The sequence below is a fragment of the Ictidomys tridecemlineatus genome, chromosome 6 (genome assembly GCF_052094955.1).
Source record: "Ictidomys tridecemlineatus isolate mIctTri1 chromosome 6, mIctTri1.hap1, whole genome shotgun sequence".
In the NCBI taxonomy this organism is placed as follows: Eukaryota; Metazoa; Chordata; class Mammalia; order Rodentia; family Sciuridae; genus Ictidomys; species Ictidomys tridecemlineatus.
The window spans coordinates 75,116,515-75,129,934 of record NC_135482.1 but is presented as its reverse complement, the minus strand read 5'-3'; the positions used below and the strand labels follow the sequence as shown (position 1 = coordinate 75,129,934).

Here is a 13,420-nt window from a genome sequence, read left to right as displayed (position 1 = left end):
CAAAGCTAGGAAATATATGTGCATGACATGAATGTATGAACATACATTTAGCTCCATATTGATTTCTATAATCATTCATATTTGTGAAAACCTAAGTTTATACTGCTTCTTTTTGTGATCTTCCACTGTGGGGGTTCATACTACTTTTCTCCCTTTTCATATATGCACTCCCTTTTCTGAAAATGAGAATCCAGCTTATATATTCTTTATAATACTTAGAATTTTATCAGCTCTTTTCTGTAACCAGTCTCTGATCTTCATTATCACCCTGGCCTCCATGAAAATGTCCTCCTGACTCTATTTATGTTTGAACACCTTTGCAGAACTCCTGTGAAGACCCATTCTACAGCACGTGGGGATTCTGACAGCCCCATGCACACATACTTTCCTTAGCCTGCTTAGACCCCACCATCCCAGAGGGGAGGTGTCAAAAAGAGGAAGAAAAATAAGAAATCTCCAATACATTTTAAAGCATCAATACAGTTTCTCCACTCAAGAACATTTTAGAGTATAATTACCATGGGTTAAAATAATAAAGGATTACAACTAGAATAATTTTGTATTCAATGGAGTAAAACTAAATAAATAGAAAATATTAAATGGTTGTGTATGCTTTCAGAAAAAAATACATATAGATCTATTTATCTACCTACCTACTTATCTTTGAGTTTATAACTTAGGTTGCAATATGTTTATTTCAACAGAGTATAGTTCTAAAGGGCAGAATATACAAAATAAAAACATTCAATATTTCATAACATAATTTTTGATGGTGTCACATAATTTGTTCCATGTGAAGTAAACAGGTAGGTACCATTAATCACATTTTAAGGAGATTCTGAAAGACATAAGGACATGTAATCATTAGAACTCTTTATGGGTTTTAGGACTTTTTATAACTTGTGAAGATATAGAGTGATACCTGAATCCTGTCCTAATGAAGAAGTAGGAAGAAAAAGAAAAATGATTAAAAATAAAAGCAGCATTGTTACTAACCAGGACTTTGTCCATCCAAAGCTGAGAATTCTGGTATGGTGGTACACAGCCAAGCATGTGTGGACTCACATACTTGTACTCCTTGAAGAATTCGACCAACTAGCTGCAAGAGATGCAGCTGACCCATAGTTCCCAGCTGTAGTACTTTAGATTCGCTGTGTCACTGAGCCAAGGCCACTCTTGTCCCTGGAAGGCTTCAACAAATGACAGAGCAGAGTGGTGGGACATGGCTTGTCCAATTTTGACCATTTGTACCAGATCTCAATGAACTGTCTGAGTCTTTCCCACAATCTCAGGTTTTTCCAACTGATCCCCATGTTTTCCCCTTCTCCTTTTAGGATCCAGAACCAAGTGTTCTTCATATCAGTTTTCTTGCTTTTCCTCTTTATATTATTGGGACAACTCCCACTGAATCTCTTGCAGTTCTTACTCTGTTCCCTGAAGAGTCAACCAATATTGCTAGGCTAGATGATGTTGCCAGTGATAGATCCAAGCAGCCTCTTTCGTCCCCTCTAAGGTCTTAGCATTTTGCCATTCTTCATGAAAAAAAAAATGCAAGAGAATATTCTGTCTTTTCTGAAGGCACAGGCCCTATGCAGCTTGGCACTCCTACATGAAGGTGGAAAAAAAGCCCAAGGAAGTTGTATCCTGGTTTTACCATGTAATGAAAGACTGTCGTTATTCGTCTCTGGCAATCTGAAAACAAAAAGCAGAAACAAGGACAGATTTATATAAATAGCCTTTAGAGACAGTGTGACCTTGCTCATTGCAGTGGACCTGGAATTTGACTAAATAACTTTCTACCTTCTTTCCTGTAGTTTGATAGAACAGAAAGATTTACTTCCTCTTAGAGGTTTAGAGTGAATGGCAAATGGAAAGACTTGAAGAGAACCAGAGATTCTTTCTTATAGGAGTAAGATTAGATTTTTTTCTGTGCTGTCTTGATTGGTAAGTAAACATATCTTGCATGCTACAGAAATAATTTGATTAGGATTATATTAAGATATATTCCAATAAAGGAAAACATGATATATAAACAGTTTAAACAACTCAGGAAAGTGAAAGAATTTTTATATAAACCATGTATCTTGTCATATTGTAACATTTCTTCTAAATGCACATTAGTAACCATATTAAGGGAAAATTTACTCCTAAAATTATTATTTCTCTCAAAATAATTTGCTTCTAAAAAGTAAATAATCTGGTTTGCAACATCAAAACAGTACATTGGCATATAAAGCTGAGTTCATAAATATAAAAATGTATAAGTTATTGTTGAATAATTGTAACTTTATGAAGGGAAATGACAATTACTATATTAAAGATCTCTTTAGTACAAAGGGTTTGTAAATAATGATTGTCTATTTATTTGTAGTTTATGCAAGTTTGGGTACTGTAATCTGGTTTAATATTTGCACTGTCATAAAATCTCACATTTGATTTACTGGTGAAGATTCCATTCTTATCATTTAAAGCAAGCCTAAGAGAATGAAGTATATATACCCTAGCAGTTTTCATCATGCACCTAATTTGTAGCTTCAAATACTCTTCAAATTCTTCAAAATTATTTCTTGTTTGAATGAGAACCTGACTGCTTAGTGCATCCCTAATCACAGATAAATGCATAGATTTTCCTCTTTTGAGTAAATATGACAATTGAAAATGAATGATACTGTCACAGATAATGCCACCGAGATATTATGATTATATTTTGATCATAATTATTCACAGTGGAGAAATACAGTAACAGATTTTTATTAAAGTTATATTGTATAGCTCTTCCTCTTCTTTCAAAGAAGGTGAGGAAAACCCTAATCCTGAGATTAGATTACATTTCATCAGAGAAAGGTATTGTCATCTCTGTGTAAGTTAAAAACTTATTGGGAAAAGAGAATCTTCACTTCCTGTCTAGGGCAAGGAATAAAGTAGACACCAAACAATAAATAAACAGATTGGCTGAAGAATAAATGATCGATGACCCATACTCTTTGGATTGTCTTTGTACTTTAAGGAGGATATTTGGTATAGACTAAAGTTTCATTACCAAACAGCTTTATCGAGTACGAAGGTTTGTGGCTATGATCTAACATGTGCAATCAGGTCTAAAGGTTGATAATTAGATCAATAATGTGGTTACAGAATGCATTATATTCTAGCATAGACATCACATTCAACCTCCTCAGAACAACCAGCTAAACATGTATCATCCTGCAGTTACCAACTAACAAGTTACTAAGGAACTCTCTTTCTTCCTTATTTTTGTGCTTGTTATTTTCACTTAAGAAAAAAATTGTATTGTATGTGTGAGTGAGTGTGTTGGGTGTGTGTGACTACCTTATTATATTAGGCAGATGCCTTTTGGTGACATAGTATAGTAACCAGAGTCACTATCAATGAAACTTATGTGGCTATGGAAAGAAAATAACATTTTGTATAACAATAAGTAGGAAATTCAAGATATATAGTGACTTCAGGGCCTCTATGAACTCAAATAATATTATCAGGTCTTTCTGAGCTCCTGTCTTACTTCCTTTCCTCCTTCCCCTCCTGAATTTCTCAGATTCATTTTCTTCTAGGAATTGTTTTAAATTAATTTTTTATCACAATATATGGGCTTCCTTCATGTAGTTTGATGAAGACAAATAGAACTGCAGAGACCAGATGACTCATATGAGATCTGCTTTCTCTAAGAGGTCAAAACCTGTGGTGAGGAAGGACAGTTTCTCCAAGTATTGGTATAGTAAACATTCCCCTTAAGGTACAAAGAAAATCCAAAGCATTCATGTCCTGTATCATTTATTCTTCAGTAAATTGATTCACAGAAAGTCATCAAAAGTTACCAAAAGAAAGAAGGATGGTAAAAGCAAAAATCTGCAACTATATTCCTCCCATTGGTTGCCTACTTTTCTTTTTATTTGCAGAATTCGACAAATCTCCTTTTCTTAGATTCAGTGCAATTTAGAGGAAATACTGAGGACTGGAATGGAGAAAATTATATTCCATGCATGGATGATTATGTCAAAATGAACCTCACTATTACATATAACTGTAATAGTCTAATAAAAATATTCAAAAATACAGAAACAAAACAATAAAACCACTCCACTCTGCTCTCTTGTACTGCCACTGAGAACAAAGAATTTTCTTTCTTTGAGATCCGGATGGTCAATGTGCAAATCAACTAATTGCAAAACAATTAGTTTTTCTACTCTTCTTATCTGCAGTAATTCGTGGAGGAAAAATAAATATAAAATATCCTCAAAAAATTTTTTTCTGCACTATCAGGCAGGCAAATAGGGAAAGAACTGCATAGGAACTATTCCTGTGGTCTGTCTTCCTGGAAGCTGTAGGTTTTGTCCTCTCAAGAGCTCTGCCTTAATCATTGTGCTCTGTGGCTATGCCTAAAAGAAACATTGGAGAAGTTTTCTTATTGAACTTGGTGTGCCTAGTCTGAGCACTTCACTGATTGTTAAGGAGGACTTTAGAGCCTGGTGATGGACCTAAGAATTAAAGACTGAATGATGTGAAAAGAAACACAAATATGTGGAAGGTAAAAATGTTCTGGTAAAAATGGAGAGTGGAATAGTGGTTAACCAGAGACTGGGCAAAGTGGGAGGGGAGGGGATGAGGGGAGCTCTTCCTCCAAAGGCAAAGTTGCTGTTAGGAAGGTAGGATAGATTTTGATATTCTATTATACTACTATCAGGGTAAATATCATTAATAGTAATGCACTGTGTATCTCCAAACAGCTAAAGAGAGGATTTTTTAATAAAGAAATGCTAAATGTTTAAGGATATGGATATACTGAGTATGCTAATTTACTGATTATATAATGTATACATGAATTTAAATATCCTATGATATCCCATAGATATGTATAATTACTACATGTCAAACACAAAAAGAAAGAAATAATTGAAGAGTGAAAGTTTTCTAACTGTATGAATTGGATTTCTCTGAGATTTGCTTCAGCCAGTACAAAATGAGTAGAAGTGACATGTCACACGTATGAATGACAAGGACTCACCTCTTCATAATTTCTTCCCACAGGTTTTTGAGATGAAGTCTTCATTATTATGTGTTCCTGAATTATTGTTATAAGCAGAGCTTTCTGGTGATTCATGTTCAACTTATAGTGTCATCAAAAAATGAACTTTTCTTTAAAAGTATCGGATATTTAGGAGCTTTATTTAATGCCATAACCTAGGCTATTCTAACTAATAAGTAAAACACATCCATGAAATATTGATAAATTGGACTTCAGTGAAAAGTAACATCTTCTCCTTTTTGATGGATATTTTTAGGAGCATGAAAAGACCAGTCATAGTCCAAAAGAAATTATTTACAATTCAGGCACCTGATAAACAATTTGTACCTGTGATACACAGAGAATTTTCAGAACTCAGTTATAGAAAGTAGAAGGGAGACCATCAGGGTAGAGGAAGAGGATCAGCAGAGGGAGAAGAGAGGGTAAGAAGAGTTATTTGGGAGTGAAATTACTCAAATAATATTATACACATTTACCAATATACATGAAATCTACCATTCTGCATAACTAACATTCACCAATAAAAAGACTCAATTATAGAAATATAATTAAACAGAGCTTAACATTTGAATGGTATTTTACCAAAGAAGATGTATGCATAATAAGAAAGCACACGAAATAGTTCCCAAGATCTTAGTCATTAGAAAATTCAAATGTCATTACTAGGTGCATTTAAACAAGAGAAATAAAAGCCTGTGACCATAAAAATACCTATATTGATATTCATAGGAGCTCTATAATCACCCATCAACAGGCAAATAAATTAATGAATTGTCATATCTATATAGTAGAATATCATTACTCAGGAATTAAATGGAAGAACTATTGATAACAGCAGTATAATAATCTCAAAAAAATTATGCTGAGTGAAAAAAGCCAAACAAAAATATGACATACTGTGAATCTTTATATAAAATTATAAATATGCAAATTATAATGACATAAAATAGAATAGTGGGTGCTTGTGGATAGGAAGAGTGTGAACAAGGAAAGACAGAGAAAGATTACAAAAAGGAAGAGGAAATTTGGGGAATGATGTTATAATGCTTATCTTGTTTGTGGTGATGATTTTGTAGTGTGGAGTGTGGATGGGTGGCTTCTTCATGCTGTGAATTTGAAGAATGAAATCTATGGACACAGGGTGAGGGCAAATTAGCATGATCTATTAGAGTAATAGAAATGTAAAAAAGTCCCAGAAATAGTGGAGTGGAGGGTGAGGGGGATGGCCCAAGATGAAGATTGCCAGTGGATGACTGTTGACTAGGGTTTTTTGAAGGCATATCTGATGGCCCAGCACAGGTGAATAGTAGGGTGAGGGATGCTAACATAGACCAATCAAGCTCTTCAAGCTCAGGTATTAATAAGCCAATCAAAAGTGCATAAGTTTAATTCCTTATTTACATAATTAAGAGGATATGTCTAGTTTTTTTGGTCTAGCATGTCTGTTGGGGAGAGGAAGCACTTCAGATAAAGGTAGATTTGGTGGTTAGCCTTGCTAGGGGTAGAGGAAGGTGTAGCTAAGGAAGAACCATTGCAGTTGGAGCTGTTAGATATAGTAATAGGCACTAATCTCTAGGGTATATAAAGAACTCAAAAAGCTAAACACCAAAAAAAAAATAACCTAATCAATAAATGGGCCAAGGAACTGAACATCTATCAAACATGTACTTTTTTAAAATTTATTTATTCTAGTTAATTATTCATGATGGCAGAATGCACATATAGAGCACAATTTTTCAAGTCACTGATTATACACAAAATATTTTCACAACATTCATATCTTCATACATGTACTTAGGGTAATGATGTCAAACTCATCCCACCATCATTCTTACCCCCTTTCCCCCTTCCTTCCTCTCCCTCCCCTTTGCCCTATCTAAAGTTCCTCCATTCCTCCCATGTTCTGCCTCCATTGCCATTATGGGTTAGCATCCTCATATCAAAGAAACATTTGGCCTTTGCTTTTTGGGGATTAGCTTGCTACATTTAGCATTATATTTTCTAACTCCATCCATTTACTTGCAAATTCAATGATTTTATTCTCTTTTAATGCTGAGTAATGTTCCATTGTATATATATACCAGTTTCCCTATTCATTCATCTGGGTTGGTGCTACAATTTAGCTATTGTGAATTGTCCTGCTATAAACATTGATATGGCTGTGTCCCTATAGCATGCTGTTTTTAAGTTCTTTGGGTATAAGCGGAGGAGTGGGATAACTGGGTCAAATGATGTTTTCATTCCATCTTTTCCAAGGAATCTCCATACTGCTTTCCAGATACTTGGGAATAAACTTACTGAAAGAGGTGAAAGACCTTTACAATAAAACTACAGAATGTTAAAAAGAGATTAAAGAAGACCTTAGAAGATGGAAAGATCTACCTTGTTCTTGGATAGACAGAATTAATATTGTCAAAATGACTATACTACCAAAGGAACTATACAGATTCAATGCAATCCCAATCAAAATCCCAATGAAAATTCTCATAGAAATAGCAAAGGCAATTATGAAATACATCTTGAAAAATAAGAGACCCAGAATAGCCAAATCCTTAGCAAGAAGAGTGAAGCTGGTGGCATCACTATTCCAGACCTTAAATTATACTACAGAGCAATAGTAACAAAAAGAGCATGGTATTGGCATTAAAATAGACCTATAGACCAAAGGTACAGAATAGAGGACACAGAGACTAACCCACATAACTACAGTTATCTATATTAGACAAAGGCACCAAAAACATACATTGGAGAAAAGATAGCCTCTTCAACAAATGGTGCTGGGAAAACTGGAAATCTACATGTAACAAAATGAAATGAAACCCCTATCTCTCACCATGCACAAAACCCAACTCAAAATGGATCAAAGACCTAGGAATAAACTAGAGATCCTGCACCTAATGGAAGAAAAAGTAGGCCCAAATCTCTATCATGTTGGATTAGGCACCAACTTCCTTATTAAGACTGCTATTGCGCAAGAATTAAAGCCAAGAATCAATAAATGGTTTGGATTTAAACTACAAAGCTTCTTTTCAGCAAAAGAAACAATCAGTGAGATAAATAGAGAGCTTACAGAGTGGGAAGAAATCTTTACCACGAGCACATCAGATAGAGCACTAATCTCTAGGATATATAAAGCACTCAAAAACTTAAAAAAAAAAACAAGTAACCCAATCAATAAATGGGCCAAGGAACTGAACAGACACTTCTCAGAAAGGAATTAAATCAATCAACAAATATATGAAAAAATTTTCATCATCTCTAGCAATTAGACAAATGCAAATCAAAATTACTCTAAGATATCATCTCACTCCAGTCAGAATGGCAGCTATTAAGAATACAAACAACAATAAGTGTTGGTAAGGATGTGGGGGAAAAAGGCACACTCATACATTGCTGGTGGGACTGCAAATATGGAATTTTCATTCTATATCAATTTCAACTTGATAAAACTGTTAAAATTTTCATAATTTTTTTTCTTTTTTGTTGTGGTGCTGGGTATTTAGCCCAGGGTCTCATGAATGCAAAGTAAACACTCTACCAGCTGAGCTACATCCCCAGTCCCCCAACTCTATACTTTTTAAAGAGTGAATTTACTGATTATAAATCGTATCAAAAATCATATCATTTAAACAATAAAACAATTATTTATGTGAAACAAAACATTTAAAATAGCCAGACAGAAAGGGTAAGATGGGCATTTTTTGTTTACATCCTATGGTTTTATCTTTTTTTTAAAATTTTTTTTTTTTTTGGTGCTGGGTATTTAACCCAAGGGCACTTTACCACTGATCATATCCCAGCCCTTTTTATTTATTTATTTATTTATTTATTTACTTATTTACTTATTTACTTATTTATTTATTTATTTTTAAATTTTGAGACAGTTCTCACTAAGTTCCTTAGATCCTCACTAAGTTGCTGAGGCTGGCCTTGAACTTAACAATTCTTCCTCAGCCTCCCAAGGTGCTGGGATTGCAGGTGTGTGCCACTACAACTGGCTTTTCTTTTTCTATTTTAAAATTGATTAACCAATGTCTGCTACTCCTTATATAAAAACTGGGCACTGAATTAACGCTCTTCTAGATCTGATAAGCTCCTTCCCTGCTAATAAAAGTATCTTTATCTGTTCCTCAGAAATAAGCATTGTTGTTCAAAATAAAAAGTGGTGGGATTCATACACACACACACACACACACACACACACACACACATACTTTCATGTTACAATAGAGATGTAGATCTCCAAAAAGGTCCACAAGAGAACAACTATTTTTGTATGTGCTTCTGTTTTCATAATTCACAGATAATGGAAACAGAAAAACTGCCCTTCCTTCCATCTCTCACCATGAACTTCTCATTCATCACTATCCCAATGTTCTGTCTGCCAAGTACAAGGCTGATTATTTGTTGAAGTATGTATAAATAATTTTGAGATCATAAGTAAAATGACTTCAGGATTTATCCAACTAAAGGAAGAAAAATTTGAGTAACAACACATGGAGATTGTAATTGATGTATTTTGGAATTCACCCTACCTTTGTCCTTTAGGTTGTGGTGCAAACCATAGCTATTCAATTAAGTTTCTTCAATTGATTGATAGGGAAATTCTGGGTAATGATTTCTTCCCAGGTGTTTTTGTGTTAGGAGAATTACCTAGTTTGAATTGAATTGAATTTAAATTTGACTTAATAAAATAATAAATTTATTTCCTTACCCCAAACAGAATGCATTATTGTTAATTAAGAATAATTCTGTCTTATCAGGCTCTAATAAAAGTGTGTTGCAACACGAAAAAGAGAATGAGACCAGTTACCATGTGAACATAGATAATATGGAAGAAAAAGAGTTGAAACATGGGAATAGGAAGAAGGGCAGTTAGGAGAGCTAACCAAAGATGATTTTATTCATTGTTGTAAAAAAGATTCTGATTGGTGATGACAATAAGCTTGAAAAAAATATTGATATCCTAGTCTTTAAATTGGAGGATGTTCACAAATTTTAATTTTATTATTCTAAAGCCTGTTATTATATACACTATAATATATATTTTATTCATTTTGGGGAGTATTACTATCCTCCATTATTTTGTGTTTCCTCAAGAAGAAGCTGAATGATCAATTACTTTGAACTATGTATCAGAATTCTTAAAATAATTATTTCACAATCAATGATGGATATAAAAGATTTACAATGAGGCAATTGGAAAGACTCCACAAAAAAACATTATATTTTGTGCTTTAACCCCAATTAATTCTCTCCACTCTCTTCCACTATGTGTAATTATGAACTATTTCCTGACTTCCCTTGACTTTGCAGTGATTTCAGTCTATGGACCTAATTGAATCTCTCCTCCACTCTAAAAGGTCAATAGCTGAGGTTTGCCTTAATGTGTTTTCAAAAGTGCGGATCATGGCCAACTGGGAAAGAGTTTTCTTTACAAATTACTCCTATAAATGGAGTAGAAGAGGTTTAAAAAATCGCTTCCATTATTATTTTATCTGTATTTTATTATAGTATGTATTCATTTTGCTAAAGGAGTGATTTTAGAATTACATTATCTTTAAATCAGTTCACAATCCCCCACCTCCAACCACACCAAACCAACAAATAAGAGCCAGGTTCTTTATGTGTCTTCAGTGTTCATTGGAACTTCTATTTCTAGCAAATGTCTAGATCTAGCTAGGGTTCTACTAATAACAAGATAATTTCCATAATTCTGAAAAATTTTGATACCCAAATTTAGCTTTTTTAAAAAATTTCTAATGATATAAGAGAGAATAGCTCAAAGGAAATTTTTTTTTCATAGCAAAATCAAAAGGTAAATAAAGATTTCGCTATGCTTTTCCCATCTTCCTTAAGTTTTCTAATATTATAGCCTTAGGCTATTTATGTTTATTGTATGATTCACATAGCCAGATGTAATCTATAAAACTACAGTATTCCAGAATTCCTTTCACTCATTTCTCATCAAAATTTATTTTCCTAAGTTGATGATGATGATGATGATGATGATTGTTTTGATTCCTCTTGAGAATACTAAAATCCAGATGAAGGTTAATGAGTCTGCACAGGATTGACTGTCTTTCTTCTCTTAGGATCTTGTTTGTTGCTGAAAAAAACCCTATATGTTAATAAATATTTGGGCAACATATGTGCACTCTTCATTTTAATAGAAATCTCATTAAAATGCTTTACCTCAATGATATCTAATGGTTAACTTTTGAAAGGCAGAGTCTTATTTATACTTGCATGCAAAACACCAACTCAAATTAGGCTGCAAATGATCTTTATAAGCTTACTGAATTTCCTTCTACAAGAGGAAATAGAATAATTTAGTTGACTCCAATCAGATTTGTTAATGACACTCTCACTTCCCAGCATACCCACAAAGAGAACAGAGAGTCTGTTAAGGACTGATAAACTTTTTTATGAAAGGACCTAATGACTTCACAGAAGGAATTTGAGTTGAGCACCAGTCCCATAGGCACTTTTGTCTGGGAAGAAGCCAGAAAGCAAATACCTCATATGTTAGTGAATTTTCTGTCACTATAACTTAGTAAGACAAAAAGGTTATTTCGGCTCAGTTTTAGAGGTTCCACTTGGTGACTGGTTGGCCCCATAGTTTTGGGCCTAGAGCATCACATCCTGATGAGACTCTGTGACAGAGCAAAACAGCTCACCTCAAATCTGAGAGGTGAAAAAGGGAGAGACCAGGATCCTGGGGTCTTCTTTGAGGGCACACACCTGGTGAGCTGAAGACTTCTCATGAGGCCCCACCTCTTAGAAGTTCTGCCACTTCCCAATAGTGCCATATTAGGTACCAAGCCATCTAACACATGGGCCTTTGGGGAACATTTAAGATCCAGACTCTAGCACTTGAGAACCAGAATATTCAAGTGTCTACAGGGAGATGATTGCTGCTTCAAAGCCTATAATCGGGTAAATACTCTTGCATATCCAAAGAAGAGAATAGGTAATCCATACTTTGCCCACCCCTCCCACTTCTCTCTTCTTTATTCTTCTCTTTATTTGTGAATTGATTCTTCCCAGGTGAGAGAGAAAAGGAAGTATGCTTTGTAAAGGGCAGTCAGTGCCATGTCTGCTGTTATCACTGGTGACCCTCAGAACCTGATCCTCATGGGAGAGAGTAGAGCCAGAAAGCAGTTTTGCCCTAAGGAAAGCAGCAGTGTTTTTGTCAAAGATCTTTAAGACAAGTAGATCATGTATTGAATCTAATAGGGCACCCTTATCCCACTAAGTGTTTCACATACACGTTGACTCTGCTTAATGGTAGGACATTATGTGAAAAAGTGTCATGTATTTTATTACTTTTATAAAACACTCTTTTTACTTCCAAAAGATGATGCTTACCTTGACCATTACTAAATTACTCAAGTACCAACCAATTTGAAATTATCCATTTCTTTACAGAGAATTATCCATTTCTTTACAGAGAATTTTCTCTAAGGACACCAGATTATGGTTGACTTTTAAACCTATGGGCAGAATGGAAAGAAATTTGGAGGAATGTATACTGCCCCATCTGCACCTATGAGACACTCTCTGAGATGCAAAGGAAACAGATGGAAGGGAAGTAGGAGTCTGAGATATAAAGAATGCCTGTGCCCTGATCCCAATAGAGGAGTGGTGGTGGCATCTGCAGAGATGTGTTCACATTTGCAGATACAGAGCATTTTGTTTGGATTTTGGTCTGAGACCCTGGAAGTAGGAGCCTTGAAGAGAATCACCAAGAATAATTTTAGAGGAGGAAAAGTTTATGTGGAGATTTTTTTAAAAAAAGAGTTTATTTGGAGAAAAAGTTTTTTGGAAAACACCTCAGGATGTCAAGAAAGAACCTTGCCAAGGACCAGGTAGGACTGTAAATCTCAAGAGATACCAACATAAAAACAAGGAACTGCCCTCAAAGGATACTGCAACCACAAGTGCCCAGATAAGAGTCTCTTAGAACTAGATAACACCTTAGGGCTGAGGGAAAAGTGGGGAGGGGCCATGCATTGGTTGACTCTAAAATTGAAATATTACTATGCTTGAGCTTCTTACAATAAAATAAAACATATTTCTTGAACATCTCTACATCTGTATAGTATATACATCTGTATCTATGTCCTTCATAAACACTTTTTAAAAAAAAATTGATTGATGAGCACATAGTAATTGAGGGAATTTCCAAGTATTCTTCCTTACTCCATCATGTACACTAAGAACTTTGATAATCTTTTGTAGGGAAGAGACTGTAGAGAAGACATCATTGTGAAGAGATTGTGGCTAGCAGCATAAATTGTTAGAAATACTGTAGAAAACAAAACAATTGCATTATCATATAAACTTGAACTTGTATGCATCCTACCACTTAGT

At 34.5% G+C, this 13,420-nt stretch overlaps 1 long non-coding RNA gene across 1 annotated transcript; it reads left to right on the top strand.

The window, feature by feature from the left end:
• Positions 1-1,807: 1,807 nt before the first annotated feature.
• LOC144378378 (uncharacterized) lies at positions 1,808-13,138 on the top strand. Its single transcript, XR_013440039.1, has 2 exons — positions 1,808-1,944; positions 12,498-13,138. It is a non-coding gene; the product is annotated as an uncharacterized LOC144378378 (long non-coding RNA).
• Positions 13,139-13,420: the final 282 nt, after the last annotated feature.